General features: G+C 37.0%; 1 protein-coding gene across 5 annotated transcripts in view; it reads right to left on the bottom strand.

Moving 5' to 3' along the window:
• Positions 1 to 27774, bottom strand: part of ZNF385D (zinc finger protein 385D) — a 975802-nt gene that overhangs the window by 160053 nt on the left and 787975 nt on the right. The gene's annotated exons all lie outside the window — the stretch shown is intronic.

Raw genomic sequence — 27774 nt, 5'->3', positions numbered from 1 at the left:
ACATTAAGCCCAAAGCTCAGTATGATAAGGAAATGATAAATTTACCCATTAGAGTCTGCATACTAACTGTTTTTCTCATTTAAAAGTGACAATTGTCTCAGCTTAATAACCCTTAAATATAATTAAAGATTTATCAAAATTCAAGTTATTGCTAATGCCAGCAATCTAACACAGAAGTACGTCTATACCATTTCCCCAAAATGGACTTCAAAATAGACTGGTCAGCTGGGAAGCCATGAAAATAAATTATACACCATTATCCAACATCAACCTTATGCTATGTTTGCTATCTTTTAGACTCTAAGAATATAATATACAAATCCTGCTTTCCAATAATTGAAATATATAGAGATGTTAATTAAGTCATTCAGCAATCACTTGTTGACCATCTAGTATGGACTTATTGGGGGGTGCCAAGAGATTTGGGGACAGATACCAGTTATCTCCCTCCATTCTATTTCCAGGACAGGGCAAACAACAACAAAAACATAATGTCAGCAATCCAGCTCTGATAAAGTTTAACGTCCCTTTTCCAGGCTTTGTCCTGTGGTTGCTCTGGCTGGAGTGCAGTGGTGAGATCATAGCTCACTGTAGGCTCAAACTCTTGGGTTCAAGCGGTCCTCCCACTTGAGCCTCCCAAGTATCTGGGAGTACAGGCTTGAGCCACCACAACCAGCCCTTAATCTTAATTCTTCCATGTAACTTCTTTCACTATTCATGTCTATTAAAGTTGTGATGAAGCTTAAATGTGATAATTCATGAAATTTACTTAGGATAGTCAGTGTGGGCACATTAAATAGATGCTGGCTATTATATGTTCTGTGTTGTAGCACATGTGAAGATCAAGGTTAATATCAGCCTCAAACACTATACTCATTGTTGGCACATTTCCCGTTTTTCACGATGAGATAAAAGGACTTATAAGAGTCTTCATAATAGATTGAGATAGATCAGAAATTATTTGATACACTCAGAAGTGCTCAGAATGTGTCAGAAATGACTGTCTAATATTCACCTTCTGTGACATGCTATAGTTCATTAATTCCCCTAAACAAGCCATTGATCAATTTCATCTCCTTTTGTGTTTCTCAAATCACTGGAATCAGTTAATTCACAGGCTCTCTTCACTGGAAGGAAGGAGAAAGTTTCTGACTTCTTTGTATTCACAACTCCTATTAGGTTGTGTAGGTACTGTTAACATACGGTTTTGAATAATAATAGTAACAACAATAAAAATAGTAGCAGTTAGCATTTATTATAAAGCTTTCCGTAGGCTAATCACTGGGCTAGGTGATTTACATATTACGTGGTTACAGTGATAAAGGAGAACTCATGGGTGTAATCATTTTTCTTTTCCACCTTCCCTTTAAATTTATTATCTAACATTAACCCTTGCCCAAATTCTGGATGAAGCTCAGCCTCTCCTCATTATTTTTCTGGTCACTTTTAGGTATTAACAAATTATAGGCCGGGCACGATAGCTCATGCCTGTAATCCCAGAACTTTGGGAGGCTGAGGTGGGCGGATCACTTGAGGTCAGGAGTTCGAGACCAGCCTGGCCAGCATGGTGAAACCTTGTCTTTGCTAACAAAACACAAAAAAATTAGCCAGGCATGGTGGCAGGTGCCTGTAATCCCAGGTATTCGGGAGGCTGAGGCAGGAGAATCACTTGAACCCGGATTGCAGTGAGCTGAGATCATGCCACTCCATTCCAGCCTGGGTGACAGAGTGAGACTCTGTCTCAAAAAACAAATTACAGGATCACCTCTCTCCTTTACTACTGAATTCTATAATATTTTCTTTTTATCTGATTTTATTTAGGTATTGTATAATTTACATATAATAAAAATCACCAGTATTAAGTGTACAAGTGAAATGTGACAAATGCATAGAGTGAGGATAATTTTCACACAGACCTTTTCCACTATCTGGACAAGTTCCCTTTTACCCCTCTGTGGTCATTCTCTGCCTCCTCCTCCCAGACCCTGAAACCACTGGCCTGCTTTCTATGTATTTTTCCATTTCTGTCTCTGTATTTTGCCATTTCATATAAATATTATCATAGAGTATGTGGTCATTTGTGTCTGGAATCTATCATTCAATACAGTGGTGTTCAGATTCATCCATGTTGTTACATGTATCAGCAGCTTGTTCCTTTTTATTGCTCAGTAGTATTCCTTTGTAAGGATGCACTACATGTATTTATCCATTTGCCATAATGAACATTTCATTATTTTCAGTACATTTTTTGATCTTTTCAAGTCTGAATATGCAACCTAAGATCATTCCTAAAATCAGTTAAGTGTCTTAATCCAAACATCTAAAACTTAATTTAAAATTACAACCTAAGGAAATCTCTTCCTTAGGTTGGGCCTGCTGTAGAATAGTGGTATGAAGGGCCACAGGACATAGTATAGGATTCTTCTCTACATATACTGCCAAGTCCTCACCCCAGCTAAGCTTCTAAACCTTCCTCAATCTTATTTCCCCAGAACCAAAATTAACAATGCACAGAGCTTGAGAAAGCCAAGGGCCACACAAATGTGTGAATCTGCGCTGCTTCAATAGCCCTCATTCTGCTCTCTAGGATCATTCTTCTATCACATCTATAAAAACAACCACAGAGAACACTGAAGGGTAATATTCCCTTCAGCCACCAGCTGACGGAAAAATTAAAAGCAGAAAGAGGTCATTGACTTACAGGTAGATGCCTTACCATGTTCTGTTGTGTACATTCTGTGCACGAATGCGGTGTGTTTCTATCAGGGGATAAGGTGAATTATGCCTATAACCCATTAAGGAATATTGAAGTCTCCTTATAATGATACTTTGAAATAAAAATGAACTGTGTATGTATATCAGAGATGCTCTCTGAAAATACATACTGCTGAGTTTTTATCGTATTTTGGTGATCAGGGTATTATTAGGGGTTTTTTTTAGTAACACTGGGGAGGCAGTGACCACATTCAATCCAAATTTGTAGAGGAGGTATTTTGGGACTAGTCACTTCATGCAAATGTAATATAGTCTTTAGATTAAGTTACTTTGTTTGAATTTAATGATGTTCTGATCACTGTGGCTATAAAATCAGATTTCAAAATGCAAAGTGGTATATTCTGCAGAGAATTTTATTTCCCAGAATACTTAAAAAAAACTGAATTACCTTTTAAAATGGATTTCACAAACTATAGATACACCATCAAAAGTAATTATCTTTTATCCTTTTAGAAATCTAGTACAACAAAGTATTTTAATATCTTAATAACAATAAATCATATTCACACATATATATCTACAACCATTTACAATGAGGAATTATGAAAGGGCAAAGTCTAAATAATAACCAGGTCTGTTATAAATAGTTAATTAAATGATACCACATGCTGTATAACTAAAAGTAGCCTCTACTATCAAATCAGGGGACACACACACAGGTAGTTTGATCATTTTGTCTAAACTTATCTTTATTTACTATTATAATCACATGTTTTATATAAAAAGAAAGTCATGTATGTTGTTTTTCTCTCCAGGAACCAATGGGTCTCATCTGTCAAAACAGTAACATCTTATTTTGTGTATGCACGTTATTGTCAGGAATTTTTCTACAGAATCTGCCTCAAGCAATGCCAATATTTGTGGCAGGCAGGAAAAAAAGGGGTTCTTGGGTCAGATAAGGTGTATAAAGTCGAGGTACTACAGCCTAGACATTAACAGCACACAACAGAATATTACAATCTCTGAGATGTTGTACAAGAAAAATATGTTTTAAATGCATGATTTCTAACTTAATATAACCAAGGTTTTTGTTTTTGTTTTTAATTTACCATCATTGTTCAATGCATATGTTTTAGAAAATAGTGATCTGAGAAAATTATTTTTAAAATATAAGTAAAATGCCAAGCTTTCAATACAATAGTAGACACCAAGCAAAGAATGTAATACATATAAACTTCAGATATATTTCACCTAACCTGTGCAGCACTGAATTAAAAACAAAAGAAATGGTAAAATCTGCATGGTATTTTAGGATATATTTATTCGATTTCTAAATTGTGATATTTTGAAAGCTAGAATTTTCTAAATCTATTAATCAACTACCCAAACAAACAAAAGTGAAGAATGATACACTAGCTATTGACACGCTTACCCAAACTCTAGGCTAAAATTCAATTTCAAACTCAGCCCATGGCCTTATTTAAAGCCAAATGAGTATGTTTTTCTTCATTTCAGGCTGAAGAACCTTTGCATTTCTATTTAAGGCCTAGGTTTTCCCTCACCTCCCCTCTGGGGATTCTGCTAAATTGATTTCTAAATGAGCATACAGGGGACATGCTTCAAGTACAGCAGCCGCAGCTCAAGGTTCCCTTCTCTAGGACTGTTGTATTTTCAGAGAGGATGAAGCTTAACCCTGAGTTTACAGTTCCTGCTCTAAGAGACCTCTTCTCTCTGTGTTCCTATTATTACTGTGGCTTTCACAATTTCACTGTTTTTTAAATCAAAGAATAATAACTCAAATGCCAGGAAGTTTAGAAGTCCAGAAATAAAAAGGTTGTCTTTTTCAGCTGGTATTTGTATGTAATAATGTCCAGTGACAGTAACTTTAAAGGTTACACTTACAGGCGCTTTCTGTGTGTTTGATGGTCATAGAATTTTTATCCTAAGTTACTGAGGAGCTTTTATGGCCCTTTGTCCAATATCACATAACTAGTAAGTGGGAGACTTGCTAACACAAGCCTTCCACCATAGCCCTGTGAGTCTCTCAGGCACCATAATCAAGCCTTGTAATATTCATCATATTAAAATATGAACATTTGTGACTCTCCAGTATGAAGTGACACTGAGTGGAGATCCTGATGTATTTATTACGTTGACTTTGAATTAGTAAAATGTTTTTATATTACTCATATTCATACGTTAAAAAATACTAAAAATTCCTTAAAATCTCACTCCCACAAAATTTTTCCATTTGAGAAATTCCATTTTTGTCCTTTTTCTTTAACTTTTTAAATGGACAAATAACTTACATACAAAAAGTACATACATAGAAGTGTATCCTTTGCAGGTTTTTTTTTAAAATGCATACCCTCATGTTTACACCATCCCAATAAAGAGATGGAACATTTTCAGCAATCAAGTCTCTCAGTCCTGTACTTGGCAAGTCAGTTATGAGATATCACCAGATACTATTTTTACCTGCTTTTGCACTTCATAAAAATGTAAGTATACAGTATGCATTCTTTTGTGTCTAGCTTCTTTCATTCAACATTGTGTTTCTATTTCGATCATTTTTGTTGCTATATAGTATTCCATTATATGACCATATCCTAATTTTTGCCAGTTCTACTGTTGAATAGTTGGGTTGCTTTCCATGTTAATCTATTAGGAATAAGCTATTAAAAACAATTCTAGGAATGTGATTTGTTGGATATAGTAGTCATTTATCTGAGATACATAATTAGGAATTACATTTCTAGGTTATAGAATATTTATAGGATAAACTTTAATAGGTATGGCCAAAAAGTTTTTGAAAATGGTTGTTAACAGTACTGCAATGTAATACTGGCACTAACTATCCAGAGTTGGTGTAGACTCCACGATTTAAGGGCATAGTCCCCAACAAGACTCTACTTCAAACACCAGTCACAAGTTTGAGGGTCCACAAGCCACCTGCATTTGTGACAAATTGGCTACAATATTTTCTTTCATCAGCAAAAGGAAAAATAAATATGTTTAAAGAAAAAGGTGAAAAGGAAATGTCTACACCCTTTAAATCATTTAGGTTCTCTAGATATACAGAGGAACTCTAGAAATCGCTATGGAAAAGATAAAATACCAATGGCAAAATGGTTAAGGTGCATTAAAAAGCAATTTGTAAAAGACAATATCTGAATGGCCAGTAAACATACAAAATGTACTGGGTAAAGTGAAAATAAAATTTAAAATAACAAGATTATGGTTTTTACACAAATGGTTGGCAAAAAGAAATCTGACATTAGGTACTGACAAGGACTTGGGGAAAATGGAGAAATACTTGGCAACACCAAGTAATGTTGAAAGTAAACCTAACATATGACTTAAACATACAACTGGAGACGCTCTGACTCATGGGCACCAAGAGATAAATACAAGGAAGTGTTCTGCAGTTTTGTTTCTATCAACAAATGGTCAAAAAGTTTCAGGATGGAAAACCATACAAAAGTTACAAGAAACTCATTAAATATTTATAAGCAGGGAAAGAGAAACAAAAACAAAATACAGAAGAATATCTAAAATACGGCATCAAACACTTAACAATTACACATGCCTAGTCCAGAAAGAAAGTAGGAAGTTAGAATCATACCATTTTATAACTCTTAAAGAAATAATGGGCTGGGCACAGTGGCTCACGCCTATAATCCCAGCACTCTGGAAGGCCAAGGCGGGTGGATCACCTGAGGTCAGGAGTTCCAGACAAGCCTGGCCAACATGGTGAACCCCCGTCTCTACTAAAAATACAAAAATTAGCTGGGTGTGGTGGCGGGCACTTGTAATCCCAGCTATTTGGGAGGCTGAGTCAGGAGAATCTCTTGAACCCGGGAGGCAGAGGTTGCAGTGAGCTGAGATTACACCACTGCACTCCAGCCTGGGCAGCAAGAGTGAAACTCCATCTCAAAAAAATAAAAGAGGAAGGGAAAGAAAGAAAGAATGTATATAGGCAGCGACCAACAATTACTACTAATCAACATAAAGTGACAACTAGGCATCAAGTATCTCCTGAGGAAGCATAATGTCACCTATGAGGAAGTCTTGCCAAAAATATAGAACTTGAATGCGATCAAGACTCTAGATGTAATCGTCTTTGGTCAAGAAATAGAGGGACATAGACACAAGTTAGTCTCTACGTGAATAAAGTCTGCAAATTCCCAACTGAAAAAACTACAGAATAAATGACAAGGTTTCTTGAACATATAAATGGCTACAAAATAATTGGGGTAAGACCTATAACTAAAGATACCTAAGAGACATAGCAGCCACTTCAAACAATAGGCCTTACATGGTTCTTGATTCTAACAAACTGCACAATAAACATCAGGAGACAATTGAAGGAAAGTAATACTGGATTTTTTATAATAATGAAATATTTTTAAATCTTTAGTTGTAATCATTGTGGCATGATTGTGTGCTTTAAAAAATCATCATTTAGAAATACATAATGAAATATATACCAACAAAATGATATTACTGAGACGTGCTTCAAAATCTTTGAGAGGATTTAGGGGGTAACTGGGGATAAGATGAAATAAGATTGGTCCTGAGTTGATAATTGCTGAAGCTGTGATGGATTTTTAGATTTTCATTACACTATTCTATTCTTATACATGTTCAGAATATTACATAAGTTAATAATATACATGCATCAATTCCACAAATTGATTGTGGATGCACATATTTATATACAAAATTATGAGAACTGGAATGCAAGGAAGGGCACACACTAAACTAGTTGTTTTCTTTTGGAGATCTAGGGATAGGACTAGGTAAGTAGCTAAAGAAGACTATAGCTAAATACACAATGTTTCATTTTCTTAAATATAAAACAACTGGAAGCAAATATGACAAAATATTAACAGTTGTAAAATTCAGAGTGAAACAAATACGGATTTCTGTTACAAAATTTATCATTTTCTTTTAAGTTCTTTACAAATATGTAAAAGTGCCAATCATTCAGTGTCATGAATGAGTCAAAATAATTTGGAGTGATGTAGCCTTTATTCTACTTTCTATGGGATTTGAGTTGCTACAAAATTTAACAGGAATATCAGTCACCCAAGACCAAGACCCAGGTCTGTGCAGGGTGGAGGTGGGAGGGTGGTGTTTAATGGAGGTACACAAAAAGTCTCACGGTTACTTTGCTTTTGCCAAAAAGCAAAAGATATACACAAGTTCATTTAACAAATAAATTCATTCAACTAGGGACAGGCTTATTTCTATTAATCTCCTAAATCAGGTCAAACCCAAATTTGATGATTTGGTCAAAAGTAGGAAATATAACATGTATAAGTCACATAAATACATTAAAGGAATAGTATTTTTTAATACACCAAGCTGTCTTTTACCTTTAAGTCATTTGCACTTCCTCTGACTTGAAAACTCTTTTCCCTGTGCTTTTTAGTCCATCATCCCCTGGCTAGTATTTTCCCAGCTTTCAGGACTCAATTATGATGTCTCTTTTTGCTGAACTCTCATCTGACCTTCTTCAACTAGGCTAAGTCTTCTCAGGCATGGAAGTACAACACTCCACACCATCTGAAAATGTCTCTTGACTTTTTGTCTCTCCCAAAACAGTAAAGTCAAGGCAGGGTTGGGTCTCATTATTCTTTGTACCCAGCAATTAGCAGAGTGGCTCACACTTACCAAGGGCTCAGTACCTGTCTGTTGAATTGCTACATAAATTGAGCAACATTGAAACCCAATATCTAAACAATATCAGCCTTGGTATAGTATTAACAATAGCAGTGGGAAAACCTGGATTCAACAAGAAAAGCTTAGGCTTAAAAAGGTGGAAAGAGCTTAATAGAAGCAATGGCATATGGGAGAATGATTTCATGACACAATATGGAATACAGAATGCCAACTCTGTGAGTTGGCAAACCACCAAGCATAATTTACATATATTGTCATCTAAACAATGGAGCAATTGGTTTATCAGGTTCTCTCATCTATACTTAATGTGCCAACACCAGACTATTTTTGCCCCAGGACATCTTGTTTGACAAAGGCCAACACCCGACTTATTTTTGCCCCAGGACATCTTGTTTGACAAAGGCCAACACCCACAGTGGTCCCTTGAGGAACTAAGGAGGAGCTGATTTTGTTCAGAAAATCAATGCTTGAACTTAAATAAGCAAAGGCATTTAGATGACTTCCAAGTACTCAGGACGTGTAATTTAAGAAACATGTCATTGTCAGTAGATTTCTGCCATGGCTATTTCCCTAATGTTCTATGGTAGCTTAATACAGCTCAAAGGATGGACGAGCTTAAGGGCATCTTCAGACATTATTTTTCTTAGAATCATTTATGTGCTCATGCAAATTACATTTAACCAATATATTGGGATCCTATTGTGGAATGCCCACAGACACTTGCACTCTGCTTTTTAAATGGAAGTATGTAATTGTTACCAACGCAATTTGTCAGTTAAGCCCTGGGCACAATTTTAGAACTCATCCATGTGTGATATCTCCAGTGGGTGGGGACTATGTTTCACCTATGCTCATATACCTGGTGATTCTTATTCCTTTCCCTGGAACCCAGAGCACTCAATACATATTTAAACTTTATTGAAACTTCTCACTTTATAAATGAGAAAAGCTACAGTTAGAGAAAAAAACAAGTCTGAGAAAAAGAAAGGGAAGAAAGTGATTTTATTCCATTAATGAGCTTTCTTTTTCTGTAACAGGTTTTTTTGTAGATAATAGAACATTATTATTTTTAATTGATACATAATATGCATATTTATGGGGTAACAATGTGATATTTTGATAACTTTATACGATGTCTAATGATCAAATCACGGTAATTAGCATATCCATCACCTCTAACATTTATCAGTTCTTTGTGTTGGGAACATTCAATGTCTTCTCTTTTAGCTATTTGAAGATACAGAATAAGAACTTATTCTATATCTTTAATAAAGTGCTAAAGAACAATAGAACTTATTCTTCCTGTCCAGCTGTAATTTTGTATCTGTTAACCAATTTCTCCTTATCCTCCTTTCTCCCTATACTTTGCTGCGTCTAGTTATCACTATTCTACTGTTTACTTCTATGAAATCTACTTATTTAGCTTCCACATATGAGTGATGACATGTAGTATTTGTCTTTCTGTGTCTGGCTTATTTCACTTAACATAATGTCCTCCAGGATCATCCATGTTTCCGAAAATGACATGTCATTCTTATTTATGGCTGAATAGGATTCCATTATGTATATATACCATATTTTCTTTATCCATTCATCCATTGATGGATACCCAAGTTAATTCCATATCTTAGCTATTGTGCATAATACTGCGATAAACACAGGAGTACAGAGATCATTTTGACATACTGATTTCCTTTCTTCTGGATATATACCGAGTAGTGGAATTGCTGGATCAGATAGTAGTTCTATGTTTAGTTTTTGGATGAACCTACATGCTGTTTTCCATAATGGCTGTACTAATTTACATTCCCACCAACAGTGTATAGGAGTTCCTCTTTCTCTGCAACCTCACTAGCAGGTTATTTTTTGTCTTATTATCATAGCCATTCTAACTGGGTTGGGATTATATTTCATCGTGGCTTTGATTTACATTTCGTTGATAATTAGTGATGTTGAGCATTTTTCATATACTTGTTGGCCATTTGTATATTTTTTTCTCCTTTTTTTTTTTCTTGAGACAGGGTCTCGCTCCATTGCCCAGGCTAAAATGATGTGGTGCAGGCTCAACTCACTGCAGCCTCAACTTCCTGGGCTTAAGTGATCCTCCTACCTCAGCCTTCCAAGAAGCTGGGACTACAGGTGCTGACCACCAAGCCTGGCTAATTTTTAAAATTTTTTCTTTGTAGAGACAGGGTTGTGCCATGTTGCCCAGGATGACCTCAAACTCCTGGGCTCAAACGATGCTCCTGGTCCTGGCTTCCCAAAGTGCTTGGACTACAGGTGCAAGCCACTGCACCCCACATTTATATATTTTCTTTAGAGAAATGTCTATTCAAGTCATTTGCACATTTTTTTAATTGGATTAATTCGTTTTTTGTTGTCAAGTTCTTTGAATTCTTTGTATATTATGGATATTAACCCCTTGTTGAATGAATAGTTAGCAAATATTTTCCTTCAGTCTACATACAGGCTGTCTCTTCCCTCTGTTTATGGTTTCTTTTGCTGTGCAGAAGCTTTTTAGTTTAGTATAATCCCATTTCTTTATTTTTGCCTTTGTTGACTGTACTTTTGAAGTCTTACACATAAAATCTTAGCCCAGACCAGTGTACTAAAGTGTTTCCCTTTGTTTACTTCTAATAGATTTATAGTTTTGGGTATTACATTTAGATTTTTAATCAATTTCACACTGATTTTTGTATAATATATGGGGAGAGATAGGGGGTCTAGTTTTATTCTTCTACATATGGATATCCAGTTTTCCCTGTATCATTTATCTAAGAGACTGTCCTGCCCCTATTGTATGTTCTTGGTGCCTTTGTCAAAAATTAGTTGGCTATAAATATGTGTGTTTATTTCTGAGTTCTGTGTTCTGTTCCATTGGTTGATATGCCTGCTTTTATGCCACAACCATGCTGTTTGGGTTTCTATAGCTCTGTAGTGAATTTTGAAGTCAGGTAGTGTAATGCCTCCAGCTTTGTTCTTTTTGTTCTGCATTGCTTTGGCTATTTGGGGTCTTTTGTGGTTCCATATGAATTTCAGGATTTTTTTCTATTCCTATGAAAAATATCATTGGTATTTTGAGAAGGATTGCATTTTTTAGAAAAGAATAAATGATGCCTGATTATCTTAATATTTATGGAGAAAACTCCAGCGTTTAATTTGAACACTGTAGAGACCTTGTCATCAGCACTTAAAGAGTCTTAGTTCCACTCTCTTTTTTTTTTTTTTTTTTTTGAGACGGAGTCTCGCTCTGTCACTCAGGCTGGAGTGCAGTGGCGCAATCTCGGCTCACTGCAAGCTCAGCCTCCCGGGTTCACGCCATTCTCCTGCCTCAGCCTCTCCGAGTAGCTGGGACTACAGGCGCCCGCCACCACGCCTGGCTAATTTTTTGTATTTTTTTAGTAGAGACGGTGTTTCACTGTGGTCTCGATCTCCTGACCTCGTGACCCGCCCGCCTCCGCCTCCCAAAGTACTGGGATTACAAGCGTGAGCCACTGCGCCCAGCCGAGTCTTAGTTCCACTCTTAATTCCTTTCTATTTTGATTAGAATTCTGTTTCTAGTGGCCTCACATAACAAAATCTCTTTCAAAGACAATGAATGTCTATGATACCTATTGCCACATAGAGAAGTCAGGTTTCTCGATGTTTATGACTGGTCTCTGAATAAAGTATAATTCTGGTTATTAACCCCACAACTCCAGAATTGGGATTCTATTTTCAAGGAATGTCCTAGACAACATGGCATTATTAATTGAAAAGGAAATATATTCCAGAAATCTATTCTGTTACCAGCTGTATCAGAATTCCACAATGCACAATGCACCTGGTTCTTGGGCAAGTCACTGAAACGTGGGTCAGATGTTGAAAGCTTTTGTACATAAATTATAGATGGCTAAATTTTAAGAATTTTCTCTTATTCTAAAATATGCTCTTCTGACTTTACTGTTAAAATTTTCTTTTATGAAATCCTGGTGCTATTAAAGGGAGAGATTTATTCATTTACTTATTTTTTATGTCCAGGTTTGAAAAAAAGTAAAAATGAGAAAGTCCTATATTGGCCTTTTCATATTTACTTTTTAATATTTTAATGTGTTTTCTAGGACAGTTATAACAAAATACTGCAAACTCAGTGGCTGAAAACATCAGAAATTTATCATCTCACATGTCTGGAAGCTAGGAATTTGAAATCAAGGTGCTGTCAAATCCATGCTTCCTCTGAAACCTGTAGGGGAGCATCGTTCCTTGCCATTCCTAGCTGCTGGTGTTTTGCCGGCCATCTCTGGTGCCCTTTGTCTTATAGGTACATCATTCCAATCCTCCCCTTTTGCATTGTATTCTCCCTGTGTATCTCTGTCTCTGTGACCAAATTTCTCCTTTTATAAGGGTACCAATCATATTGAATTACCCTAATGACCTCATTTTAACTTGAGTACCTCTGTAAAGGCTCTGTTACCAACAAGGTCATATTCTGATGTACTGTAGGTTAGAACTTCAACATTTCTTTTTTGGAAGGGCACAATTCAACTTAAATGGAACGGATGATGTAAGAATCTAGTAACGACTGGGAAATTTTACTCAGGCATAAGTGCTAGGATGTCCTGGCTAATGAAAAATTAATAATTACAATTAGTTTTCCTGTCTAAATGACTAAAAGGAAAAGTTCAAACAATAAATGAATTACGGAGACTGTTTCTTGCCTGCCCCTGTTCTGGACGTGACCAATTTTAGCCTCAAAGAATTTTGTGATCCCCGGGGGTCTAGGAAGAAGCAAAGAGCTCAAGGAATTAAAATGTTTAGAGATGAGGAGAATAGAATTGAAATAAGTAGTGTACCAATTAATGGCAGATCTTTACTAACTAGTCTGCAAACAATAGATATTTTTGAAATGTCACAAAATTAAAGTTACGAAGTCTATAGAAAAAAAGTAAACAATGGCACATTGGTAAGAACCATATAAATGATTATCCCAGTTTTCATTGTTTGGTTGATTATAAAAGACATAAATTGTGGGCAATAACTAAGCTGTACATTTTTTTCTCGCTTTACTGCCTATTTTTTTCTTTGTTTCAGTCACCATTTAATGCCTTTGGAAAAGTATAATGATGTGTGGAATGGCTTTTATACACATTCCTTCTGTGTAGTTTATCTTTTTAATCTTTTCTGCATGACAATTCCAAGATAATATATGAAATTTAGCACATAAGAATATCCTTGCTTGTTTTTATGTTTTGCTCAAAAATGCAAATGTACATATATATCTGTGAATATATATGTTTGTGTCTATTTGTGTGTGTGTATATATATGTATATACATATTATTTCTGTGCTGCTTTATGTACCCATATTTACCTACCAATTCCCTACACAACTTCCCTTCAATGCTTGTTATTTGGCATTCCTCAATTTCTTTTGTTCTGTGTTTTGGGTAAGGTGGATATTTTCTTGAAATATTCTACTTCTGTTGGCACTGAAGTATTCATTCACTAATTTACATCCTTCCTCCCGCCATAAGTGCCCTGTATGCCTCTTCTCTTAGCCAGTGATGTGGAATTCAAGCCACGAGGGACATTTTACTTTGGAAAACACTGCCTTCCAGGAACTAGCCAGGTCTACATCTCTCCATTCATTTTCCATTACTACTTGCCCCAGACATTTTGCTGCAATAATACAGACGTGCTGGCAATGCCTTACACAATCCAGCGTATTTTATTGTCTCCTTTTCTTTTCAAGGGCTCTTTCCTTTCTTCAGTCTTTATCACTTATATATCAGATGTATAATTCCTATCTATCCCTCCAAATGCAGTTGTTTCCAGCAAGACTTCCTCTAGTCTCTAGAGTCGGCAAAGCTAATACAGTCCTTCAAGGCCTCATAGCACCCTATAAATTCTAGTGCCATGTCATTTACCATCTTCTACTGAAATAATATGCTTATATTCTCCCCAACCTAAATTGCAAAAGAGGTATGGTGTTGTATTTATCTTAAAACAAGTGCCTGATGATAGAAAGAGCTCAATAAAGATTAATTGTTAGAAAAATTATTAGACATGTGAAAACAGCCACCCTAGTTGATTGTAAAAAGCTGGTCCAAGATATAATTCTTGGTTGAAGCCACACTGTTAAACTTTGTAGAAGAATTGCATTGTTATCTGAAGGTGACTGTGTTTTGGAGCCTCGATGTAAATATTCAAAATAAAAACTGCATGTTTATAAAGTAAAATTAATAATCTAGCTTTTAAAATGCTTACCAAGTATTTTAGCTATTCTCAACCCTGGCCGTATACTAAGAATCACTTTGGGAAGCTTGTTAAAGGTGCAGAGCCAGGGCCCCAAAACAATGCTGATTCAACTCAATGTTTAAAATCCTGCTTAGGGATGACTGAGATGCATTGCTCAAAACATTAGTAATAGAATCACCTTTCTTAGATTAAAAATTTTTTACCAGATGTTTCCAAAATACAAATGTTCTCTCTTCCACCAATAAATAATTTTATGGCCAGATGATTTTATACAGGGTACAGTATTATCCTCATTTTACAGAAAAGGAAACTGAAGAAAAACCAGGATAAACGATTTGCCATGGTATCCTATATATTAAAGCTCTAAGATTGACACCCAGGTTTATTGAAATCCAGTGTTCTTCCTTCACATCATACTGACTGAAATTGTGTGGGGTTGGTAAACAAACTTCTGAACTCAATCTATAAACTGGATCTGAATCTTTGGTGGTTGGCATATCACAAAGCAGAAATGCATACACATTAAATAAAACAAAAACTGATGGAGAAAACTAAACCAGAGCAACTTGAAATAAAACAAGGGCTATTAAAAAGTATCTCCAACAGTTGACGTGCTTTTAATATGGGGTAGGCTATTTTTAATTCCAGCCAAATTGCTAAAGCACTAGTTCTTTCCTGCATATTTTTTTTCTCTACTCTGCCTATTTTTCACTCATGGGCCTTTCTTAATAAGTTAAAGAAACTAATGTAAAAGTGGACTAAGTCAGAAGCTTGAAACATTTAATAAACGTCAGGTGTTCAGCAAGACATTCTCAATTGTGGAGATAAAGGAAGGATAAAGTCAAGGATATTTGATATTTCTAAATCCTTAAATATTAAGTCCACCTGAACTACAGGTGAAGCTAAGCCAGCACCATAGAACTTCTCTTAACCATGTAGGTACAGTCACTTTTTGGTTGCATTTTTTTTTTATTATTATTATACTTTAAGTTTTAGGGTACATGTGCACAATGTGCAGGTTTGTTACATATGTATCCATGTGCCATGTTGTTTTGCTGCATCCATTAACTCGTCATTTAGCATTAGGTATATCTCCTAATGATGTCCCTCCCCCCTCCCCCCACCCCACAACAGTCCCCGGAGTGTGATGTTCCCCTTCCTGTGTCCATGAGTTCTCATTGTTCAGTTCCCACCTATGAGTGAGAACATGCGGTGTTTGGTTTTTTGTCCTTGCGATACTTTACTGAGAATTATGGTTTCCAGCCTCATACATGTCCCTACAAAGGACATGAACTCATCATTTTTTATGGCTGCATAGTATTCCATGGTGTATATGTGCCGCATTTTCTTAATCCAGTCTATGGTTGTTGGACATTTGGGTTGGTTCCAAGTCTTTGCTATTGTGAATAGTGCTGCAATAAACATACGTGTGCATGTGTCTTTATAGCAGCATGATTTATAGTCCTTTGGGTATATACCCAGTAATGGGATGGTTGGGACAAATGGTATTTCTAGTTCCAGATCCCTGAGGAATTGCCACACTGACTTCCACAATGGTTGAATTAGTTTACAGTCCCACCAACAGTGTAAAAGTGTTCCTCTTTCTCCACATCCTCTCCAGCACCTGTTGTTTCCTGACTTTTTAATGATGGCCATTCTAACTGGTGTGAGATGGTATCTCATTGTGGTTTTGATTTGCATTTCTCTGATGGCCAGTGATGATGAGCATTTTTTCATGTGTTTTTTGGCTGCATAAATGTCTTCTTTTGAGAAGTGTCTGTTCATGTCCTTCGCCCACTTTTTGATGGGGTTGTTTGTTTTTTTCTTGTAAATTTGTTTGAGTTCTTGGTAGATTCTGGATATTAGCCCTTTGTCAGATGAGTAGGTTGCAAAAATTTTCTCCCATTTTGTAGGTTGCCTGTTCACTCTGATGGTAGTTTCTTTTGCTGTGCAGAAGCTCTTTAGTTTTATTAGGTCCCATTTGTCAATTTTGGCTTTTGTTGCCATTGCTTTTGGTGTTTTAGACATGAAGTCCTTGCCCACACCTATGTCCTGAATGATATAGCCTAGGTTTTCTTCTAGGATTTTAATGGTTTTAGGTCTAACATTTAAGTCTTTAATCCATCTTGAATTAATTTTTGTATAAGGTGTAAGGAAGGGATCCAGTTTCAGCTTTCTCCATATGGCTAGCCAGTTTTCCCAGCACCATTTATTAAATAGGGAATCCTTTCCCCATTTCTTGTTTTTGTCAGGTTTGTCAAAGATCAGATAGTTGTAGATATGCAGCATCATTTCTGAGGGCTCTGTTCTGTTCCATTGATCTATGTCTCTGTTGTGGTACCAGTACCATGCTGTTTTGGTTTCTGTAGCCTTGTAGTATAGCTTGAAGTCAGGTAGCGTGATGCCTCCAGCTTTGTTCCTTTGGCTTAGGACTGACTTGGTGATGCGGGCTCTTTTTTGGTTCCATATGAACTTTAAAGTAGTTTTTTCCAATCCTGTGAAGAAAGTCATTGGTAGCTTGATGGGGATGGCATTGAATCTATAAATTACCTTGGGCAGTATGGCCATTTTCACGATCTTGATTCTTCCAACCCATGAGTATGGAATGTTCTTCCATTTGTTTGTATCCTCTTTTATTTCATTGAGCAGTGGTTTGTAGTTCTCCTTGAAGAGGTCCTTCACATCCCTTGTAAGTTGGATTCCAAGGTATTTTATTCTCTTTGAAGCAATTGTAAATGGGAGTTCACTCAGGATTTCACTCTCTGTTTGTCTGTGATTGGTGTACAAGAATGCTTGTGATTTTTTTACATTGATTTTGTATCCTGAGACTTTGCTGAAGTTGCTAATCAGCTTAAGGAGATTTTGGGCTGAGACAATGGGGTTTTCTAGATATACAATCATGTCATCTGCAAACAGGGACAATTTGACTTCCTCTTTTCCTAATTGAATACCCTTTATTTCCTTCTCCTGCCTGATTGCCCTGGCCAGAACTTCCAGCACTGTGTTGAATAGGAGTGGTGAGAGAGGGCATCCGTGTCTTGTGCCAGTTTTCAAAGGGAATGCTTCCAGTTTTTGCCCATTCAGTATGACATTGGCTGTGGGCTTGTCATAGATAGCTCTTATTATTTTGAGATACATCCCATCAATACCTAATTTATTGAGAGTTTTTAGAATGAAGGTTGTTGAATTTTGTCAAAGGCCTTTTCTGCATCTATTGAGATAATCACGTGGTTTTTGTCTTTGGTTCTGTTTATATGCTGGATTACATTTATTGATTTGCATATGTTGAACCAGCCTTGCATCCCAGGGATGAAGCCCACTTGATCATGGTGGATAAGCTTTTTGATGTGCTGCTGGATTCGGTTTGCCAGTATTTTATTGAGGATTTTTGCATCAATGTTCATCAAGGATATTAGTCTGAAATTCTCTTTTCTGGTTGTGTCTCTGCCAGGCTTTGGTATCAGGACGATGCTGGCCTCATAAAATGTGTTAGGGAGGATTCCCTCTTTTTCTATCGATTGGAATAGTTTCAGAAGGAATGGTACCAGTTCCTCCTTGTACCTCTGGTACAATTCGGCTGTGAATCCATCAGGTCCTGGACTCTTTTTGGTTGGTAAGCTATTGATTATTGCCACAATTTTAGAGCCTGTTATTGGTCTATTCAGGGATTCAACTTCTTCCTGGTTTAGTGTTGGGAGGGTGTATTTGTCGAGGAATTTATCCATTTCTTCTAGATTTTCTAGTTTATTTGCATAGAGGTGTTTGTAGTATTCTCTGATGGTAGATTGTATTTCTGTGGGATCGGTGGTGATATCCCCTTTTTCATTTTTTATTGCATCTATTTGATTCTTCTCTCTTTTCTTCTTTATTAGTCTTGCTAGCGGTCTATGAATTTTGTTGATCTTTTCAAAAAACCAGCTCCTGGATTCATTAATTTTTTGAAGGGTTTTTTGTGTCTCTATTTCCTTCAGTTCTGCTCTGATTTTAGTTATTTCTAGCCTTCTGCTAGCTTTTGAATGTGTTTTCCCTTGCATTTCTAGTTCTTTTAATTGTGATGTTAGGGTGTCAGTTTTGGATCTTAATTTCTTAATTTTTTTTGGTTTCAAAGAACGTCTTTATTTCTGCCTTCATTTCATTATGTACCCAGTAGTCATTCAGGAGCAGATTGTTCAGTTTCCATGTAGTTGAGCGGTTTTGAGTGAGTTTCTTAATCCTGAGTTCTAGTTTGATTGCACTGTGGTCTGAGAGACAGTTTGTTATAATTTCTGTTCTTTTACATTTTGCTGAGGAGAGCTTTACTTCCAACTATGTGGTCAATTTTGGAATAGGTGTGGTGTGGTGCTGAAAAAAATGTATATTCTGTTGATTTGGGGTGGAGAGGTCTGTAGATGTCTATTAGGTCCACTTTGTGCAGAGCTGAGTTCAATTCCTGGATATCCTTGTTAACTTTCTGTCTCGTTGATCTGTCTAATGTTGACAGTGGGGTGTTAAAATCTCCCATTATTATTGTGTAGGAGTTTAAGTCCCTTTGTAGGTCACTCAGGACTTGCTTTACGAATCTGGGTGCTCCTGTGTTGGGTGCATATATATTTAGGATAGTTAGCTCTTCTTGTTGAATTGATCCCTTTACCATTATGTAATGGCCTTCTTTGTCTCTTTTGATCTTTGTTGGTTTAAAGTCTATTTTATCAGAGACTAGGATTGCAACCCCAGCCTTTTTTTGTTTTCCATTTGCTTGATAGATCTTCCTCTATCCCTTTATTTTAAGTCTATGTGTGTCTCTGCACGTGAGATGGGTTTCCTGAATACAGCATACTGATGGGTCCTGACTCCTTATCCAGTTTGCCAGTCTGTGTCTTTTAATTGGAGCATTTATCCCGTTTACCTTTAAAGTTAATATTGTTATGTGTGAATGTGATCCTGTCATTATGATGTTAGTTGGTTATTTTGCTCATTAGTTGATGCAGTTTCTTCCTAGCCTGGATGGTCTTTACAATTTGGCATGTTTTTTGCAGTGGCTGGTACTGGTGGTTCCTTTCCATGTTTAGTGCTTCCTTCAGGAGCTCTTTTAGGGCAGGCCTGGTGGTGACAAAATCACTCAGCATTTGCTTGTCTGTAAAGGATTTTGTTTCTTCTTCACTTATGAAGCTTAGTTTGGCTGGATATGAAATTCTGGGTTGAAAATTCTTTTCTTTAAGAATGTTGAATATCAGCCCCCACTCTCTTCTGGCTTGTAGAGTTTCTGCCAAGAGATCAGCTGTTAGTCTGATGGGCTTCCCTTTGTGGGTAACCCGACCTTTCTCTCTGGCTGCCCTTAACATTTTTTCCTTCATTTGAACTTTGGTGAATCTGACAATTATGTGTCTTGGAGTTGCTCTTCTCGAGGAGTATCTTTGTGGCGTTCTCTGTATTTCCTGAATCTGAATGTTGGCCTGTCTTGCTAGATTGGGGAAGTTCTCCTGGATAATATCTTGCAGAGTGTTTTCCAACTTGGTTCCATTCTCCCCGTCATTTTCAGGTACACCAATCAGATGTAGGTTTGGTCTTTTCACATAGTCCCAAATTTCTTGGAGGCTTTGTTGATTCCTTTTTATTCTTTTTTCTCTAAACTTCCCTTCTCACTTCATTTCATTCATTTCATCTTCCATCGCTGATACCCTTTCTTCCAGTTGATCGCATCGGCTACCGAGGCTTCTGCAGTCTTCGCGTAGTTCTCGAAACTTGGCTTTCAGCTCCATCAGCTCCTTTAAGCCCTTCTCTCCATTGGTTATTCTAGTTATCCATTCATCTAATTTTTTTTCAAAGTTTTTAACTTCTTTGCCATTGTTTTGAATTGCCTCCCGTAGCTTGGAGTAGTTTGATCGTCTGAAGCCTTCTTCTCTCAACTCATCAAAGTCATTCTCCGTCTAGCCTTGTTCCGTTGCTGGTGAGGAACTGCGTTCCTTTGGAGGAGGAGAGGTGCTCTGCTTTTTAGAGTTTCCAGTTTTTCTGGTCTGTTTTTTCCCCATCTTTGTGGTTTTATCTACTTTTGGTCTTTGATGATGGTGATGTACAGATGGGTTTTTGGTGTGGATGTTCTTTTTGTTTGTTAGTTTTCCTTCTACCAGACAGGACCCTCAGCTGCAGGTCTGTTGGAGTTTGCTAGAGGTCCACTCTAGACCCTGTTTGGCTGGGTGTCAGCAGTGGTGGCTGCAGAACAGAGGATTTTTGTGAGACCACAAATTCAGCTGTCTGATAGTTCCTCTGGAAGTTTTGTCTCAGAGGAGTACCTGGCCAAGTGAGGTGTCAGTCTGTCCCTACTTGGGGGTGCCTCCCAGTTAGGCTGCTCGGGGGTCAGGGACCCACTTTAGGAGGCAGTCTGTCCGTTCTTAGATCTCCAGCTGCCTGCTGGGAGAACCACTACTCTCTTCAAAGCTGTCAGTCAGACAGGGACATTGAAGTCTGCAGAGGTTCCTGCTGAATTTTTGTTTGTCTGTGCCCTGCCCCCAGAGGTGGAGCCTACAGAGGCAGGCAGGCCTCCTTGAGCTGTGGTGGGCTCCACCCAGTTCGAGCTTCCTGGCTCCTCTGTTTACCTAAGCAAGCCTGGGCAATGGTGGGCCCCCCTCCCCCAGCCTTGCTGCGGCCTTGCAGTTTGATCTCAGACTGCTGTGCTAGCAATCAGCAAGACTCTGTGGGCCTAGGACCCTGGGAGCCAGGTGTGGGACACAATCTCCTGGTGTGCCGTTTTCCAGGCCCGTTGGAAAAGCACAGTATTAGGGTGGGACTGACCCGATTTTCCAGGTGCAGTCTGTTACCCCTTTCTTTGACTAGGAAAGGGAACTTCCTGACCCTTTGCGCTTCCCGAGTGAGGCAATGCCTGGCCCTGCTTTGGCTGGCACACAGTGCGCTGCACCAACTGTCCTGCACCCACTGTTTGGCACTCCCTAGTGAGATGAACCCGGTACCTTAAACGGAGATGCAGAAATCACCCGTCTTCTGTGGCTCAGGCTGGGAGCTGTAGACCGGAGCTGTTCCTATTTGGCCATCTTGGCTCCACCCCCTTGGTTGCATTTTTAGCACTTTTATTTATTCATTCATTCATTCATTCATCCTTTGAGATGGAGTCTCGCTCTATGGCCCAGGCTGGAGTGCAGTGGTGCCATCTCTGCTCACTGCAACCTCCACCTCCCAGCTTCAAGTGATTCTCCTGCCTCAGTCTCCTGATTAGCTGGGATTGTAGACACACGCCACCATGCCCAGCCAATTTTTGTATTTTTAGTAGAGACCGTGTTGGTCAGGCTGGTCTCGAACTCCTGACCTTGTGATCTGCCCACCTCGGCCTCCCAAAGTGCTGGGATTACAGGCATGAGCCACTGCACCCGGCCTTTTAACTCTTTTAATGTCTACCATGTAGAAACATATATACAGTTTTTCAAAAAACACAAAATACAGTGCTGTTGGGCGATTGGTGGCTTCCTATATAAACTACAATATAAACTATAAAAATAACATATAAACTGTAACCATTTAAACCACTCTTTTCATGGCCCAAAGGGGTTTGCAAACCCCAAATAGTTTCCCATGAGCAAGCACATTGAGAAACACTGATTTAAGAGGTTATTTTGTTAGAACACTACCTAATACATTTTGTGTTTCCCATGCACTTCAAGACTTCCATAGGGGCTCTTAGAATATACTATCTTAAAATACCTTTTCTAGTTTTAAAATTTTCTTATCAAAGAATGCATACATAGCAACAAATACAAGGGTACAAAACAGCTGCAGATGAAGAACAAAACTCTGCTCTAACCTTCCCAGCCCAGAGGTAAATATTTAAAACACTGATTTACTATTAGGACTTTTTTTCTGCTGATTGACATCACAGCTCTAAATAACATGCTAATAAACTTAAATCTCTAGGCACTAAGAAAGATGAGAATTTAGACGTATATTCTGTCCCATTTTTTGTCTTTTTTCCATACTTTTCTACATAGTCTTTAAAAGTTTTTATTCATTTAAATATTGTATTGTTATGTTACTCTACAGTTATTTTTATTCATTCAATATAAATATTAAATTAATATTTTCATTTAAATATTCTATTATGTTATAACTATACATAGTATGTTTCCACTTTTATGTTTGGTTCCCTTCATTTGAATCAGGATCTCAAATTCCCTGAAGTTATTCAATTTTTTTCTTTTCTCCTTCAGTTTCTAATTCTCAAATTATTTCAGCTACACTTACACATTTAGTTATTTATTTTACTTATTTACTTATTTATTTATTTTTTGAGACAGAGTTTTGCTCTGTTGCCCAGGCTGGGGTGCGATGGCGTGATCTCGGCTCACGGCAACCTCCACCTCCTGGGCTCAAGCTATTCTCCTGCCTCAGCCTCCCCGGTTGCTGGGATTTCAAGCACACACCACTACGCTAGGCTAATTTTTGTATTTTTACTATAGATGGGGTTTCACCATCTCAGTTTGGCCAGGCTGGTCTCAAAGTCCTGACCTCAAGTGATCCTCCCACCTTGGCCTCCCAAAGTGCTGACATTACAGCCGTGAGCCATTGCACCTGGCCCATTTACACTTTTAAATGTCCAAAAACTTTCTAACTGAAATATTCTGTCTTTTAACTGCAACTCATTGTTCCAGACTTTGTGAGTGACTTTAAAATTTGAAAGCTAATAAACAACAGTATCATAGTTTTAATTTTATTAATATTTTTGTCTGCTGGCTGGATAATGTGACAGAATTAGACTGCTTTTTTACACTTGATCTTAGCCAAAAGGCCGAGAAGCTATTAGACTTCTTTTTTATGCTTTCAATACTACAAATCTTGGCTTGTTCAAAAGGGAATTTTTTAGCTTCAAGCAAAGTAGCTTCTCTTATTATCCAACAACTGCTTAAAATTCTGTCTTATTTTTGTCTTCTACATATATAAACCATGTTTTTCTAGTTTCTTTTTGCCTTTATTTTCTACAAATAATGTGTTTTTATCTTGATGTAAAACAAATTGTCCTCTTGTTAGTCATCAATCACCATGTTTTCAGCCCTACTGGTCCCATGCTTTCTGCCTTATTCATCCATCATTCTACCTGCAGACCCTAATTCTAGACTGTCTCCAGGATCTGACCTCACACTTCTCTAGTTTTCTATTCCATGCACTTCCATATACCCTATGGTTTCTAGAAATATTTAAAGCTTTCATCTCTTGGCAATCCCAAACGCCTCTGTTCTTCTGCAGCTATATTTCCTTTTTGTGTCTCTTTAAATTTAAGAAAATCTCCAGAGAAAAGACATTGTATGTGTAGAATCTTTGTGCCAGTCTGAAATATAACTAGAGTTATTTCCAAATGTGTTTTAAATAAGAAATCTAAAGAAAAGTAATCTTGGTTTCTAAAAATGTATATTCATCCAAAATACCTGACATCAATAAAGTTTGCAGGTAAAGGATTATTGTTGCTCATATTTGACCATAAAAAACTATTCCATTTAAATAATAGGCTTTGTAAGTAACATTTTGCCATCAAGAACATGATTTAGGATCATGTCACTTTCTCTGAAATCTTCTGGGAACTCTTAGAGTTACTTTCCTTTTCTTGGAATACATAATTCCTTCCATTATGAAAATAATACATGACAGCTAAAACTACATTTTTAGCTTTTCTCTGTTGCTAAATTTCCTTTGTCTTTTAAGTAAACTTTCTAAACTGGTTCTCCCGATCTTTCTGAATAACCATTTGCATTTTGTAAAGGAATCTTGGCTCAAAATAAGCAAACATAAAGGCAATCACAATAAAGGAAATGTACTAGTATAATAGATTTCTGTTAATTACCTGGCAAAATAATCTGGCTGCCTACGCACCTCTGGGATAGTGATGTTAACTCTTAAGAAAAACAAATCATGGATCAAGTGTCAGTCTACTAAGCCAAATTTCAAACTACTCCAAAACATTCCACAGGAAAGGGCCATATACCGCATAACACGCCTTGGCAAGAGTTCCCATACCTGTTTTCACTTTATCATATAAATCCACAAAGGAATACATTAAAGACAACACACGGTTCAAATAGGTGATAAAGGGGATAGCTGAGCATGGAAAATGGAGAGATAAAATTGGTCCTAAAGCGATAAAGTATCCTGGCCTGGTGCAGTAGCTTATGTCTGTAGTCCTAGTACTTTGAGAGGGCAAGGTAGGGGAACTACTTGAAGCCAAGAAAGAGTCCAAGACCAGCCTCGGCAACATAGCAAGACCCCATCTCTACAAAATTAAATAAATATATATATTATATTATAAATATAAATAAACACACACACACACATTTGGGCATGGTGGCACACACCTGTAGGCCCAACTACTTGAAAGGCTGAGAGGATCACTTAAGACCAGTGGATTGAGGCTGTAGTGAGTTATATTTGTGCCACTGCACTCCAGCCTGGGTGACAGAGGGAGAGTCTGTCCCTAAGGGGGAAAAAAAGAAGGTATGTTGGAATACAAATATTGAGGTGGGTAGGCCTGTATTGGCCTTCCAGAATAGTGCATCCATTACTGTTTTTATCTTGAAAAAGACTACTGGGAAGATTAAATGAAATAATATATGCAAAGTACTTAAAGCCAGGCATGTTCAGAATCCATAATGGTATTGCGGTTTTCAGACACCATTATCCTTCAGATACTGAGGGCCAAATAAACAGGAGAAGTTATAAGATTCCTGTGCTGTATGTCCAATGCTTATGGTCATGATGAAATATATAATCATTAGAATATTCTGTATTGATTGTAGAGAGATTAGTCAATATAGTAAAGAATTGAAAACAGTGAAGACAAATTGAGGAGGTTGGGCAGTTTGATAGAGTTGAAAAGGAGAAGCTGAACATGTAGGCTTGCAAGAAGGATGGAATTCAGTCAGTGCTGACAAGCGGGAAGGATGCTGTCTACATAGACAGAAGATGTTTCCTGCATCTCTGCAGAGTTTTTTTCAAGGATGGATACATAACCTAACTGGGCAGAAAAAATAATGCAAAACAAATGGTTCTGACCTTCAGAAAATAACCCAGAATAATGAAGGGTAGACAAACATAAATATATTTTAATTAGAATTAGCAAGTATTGAAATAAAGATAGAAGTTAAATACTTGGGAACAAAGGAGAGGGGTTGTTTACTCAGTTTGTGGGCATCCTGGAAGACTTCAAAGGAGTGATGATAATTGAGCTGGATGAGTAGGAATTATTTACTTGGAAAGGAGAAAATGATAGAACAGAAATACCCATGCAAACGTATGAAAGAATGTTATGTCAGTAAACATTTAAAATTTTGGTATGAACGGAAAATAAATAGTATATGTGGAAGAGATGAAAGTGGCAAGAAAGATCGGGACATGCAAATGAATTGTCCTGTGTGCTGTGTTAATGAATTTGGACTTTTCCCCTTTTAGCAATGTTAGGTTAAAAGGAACATTCAACTCAAATGTATACACAAAAAAGTTTGTATTTTAGAAAAAAATAATTTGGACAAGAACTTGAAGGAAGAAAATCAATCTGGAGTCAAAAAGACAAATTAAGAAGTTTCGTTTTGTAGTAGTCCAGCTGAAAAATACAGGACATAATTCAGCCTGTAGCAACTGGAAGACTGAAGGAGAGACTGGGGACATTTTTAGGATATAGGCTTTTAAGCCAGCATTACCTGTTTGAAATAAGGCCCCAGAAAGGCTCGTTCTTCTCATTTGGGTAACTGAATGAATAGTGACAACACAGACCATCATATGAATAAAGGGAGAATGGCAAATTTTAGAAGGATGTGTAGACAAGGGAATTAGTTCGTATTAGGAACATTAAATTTTATATGCTTTTAGCAGGTTTATGAGATATGTAGTAGATATGTAAAAAATTAAAAATAAGGTTCAGGAGTTTTAAAATGTGTTCAGTGTTGAGGTTATACATTTAAGAATTACTGGTATAACTGAAGACATAAGAGTAAATGATCTCTAACAGACTTTGAGTAACGTTAGAAGAAACAGGGCTACAATGAGATTCCTGGGAAAGCACTGATGTTTTCAGGGATGGCAGAGAAAAAAGATCCAACAAAGGAGCCTGAAGAGGTGAGAGTAGGAGGAGAAATAGGAGAGAATGGGACACATATCTAAAGGGAAAGAGGACTTAGAAAAAAAGAGATTATCAGACAGGCCAATTTCTGTGCAGTTTTTGAAGGTTTTTTAAAAGGTAGGTTCTGTTATCTCCTTTGGATGCCCAATTTTAGTGCCCATCAGTTTATAATGACTACATTGTAAGCATGTAGTCCATGGCAGGCACTGTGACTAAGCCTGAGGATAAAAAGACAAGATAAAGTTCCTGGTCGCTATGAGGGTGCAGTCTAGTGGGGATGACAAATGTATGTAGAGATAAATACCACAGAACACGATACTATGATAATTGCTATAAAACAGAATCATAATTTGAAACACAAGGGAGGAAATAATGAATGAATGTTGTTGGGGATGGGTCATAATAAGGCTTTATAGTGGGAGAAAAGTTACAAGTTAAGAGCAAAGTTGTTTTCCTCAAGCTTTCTCAGTAGTTTTATTAGGTTCAACTTTTAAGACTTTCATCTCATAGCTAAATGGAAAATTTCTGATTAATTACAATTACTAGCTGCTTTCAAAAATTTACCTTTATTTACAAATTCATATTTTATGATTTAATTTTTAGAATGCATAATGTTAATGTGTAAAGACCTCCTAATTTAATAGAAGAATGTATGAAAAACTTAACTGTGTCTGTAAGAATAATAAGCATTTATCAAACAGTATATAACCTTATAGAGATAACATATACAATATACATAAAGACATTAAAGAAAAAACGAAGACATATTTGTGGATAGAAACACTAAAAATAATTTTTAAAAGTCTGTTTTCTTAAAATTTAACTACAGAATAAATGCCATGTGAATAAAGTATAATATGATTTTTCATAAGACTCGATAGCATAATTCTAAAATTTACATAGGAGAGGAAGTTATCAAGAATAGATAAACCACTCTTAAAGAATGAGAACATGTAGAGGCCGTGACCTCTAAACATCAAGCCTTATTTTATAGCTATGGATTAAGGTACTGGCACTCACCCTGAGAAAAAGAAATAGGCCACTCCAACA

The sequence above is a fragment of the Nomascus leucogenys genome, chromosome 4 (genome assembly GCF_006542625.1).
Source record: "Nomascus leucogenys isolate Asia chromosome 4, Asia_NLE_v1, whole genome shotgun sequence".
NCBI lineage: Eukaryota > Metazoa > Chordata > Mammalia > Primates > Hylobatidae > Nomascus > Nomascus leucogenys.
The sequence above is the reverse complement of the archived record's forward strand: the minus strand, read 5'-3'. Positions and strand labels throughout refer to the sequence as shown.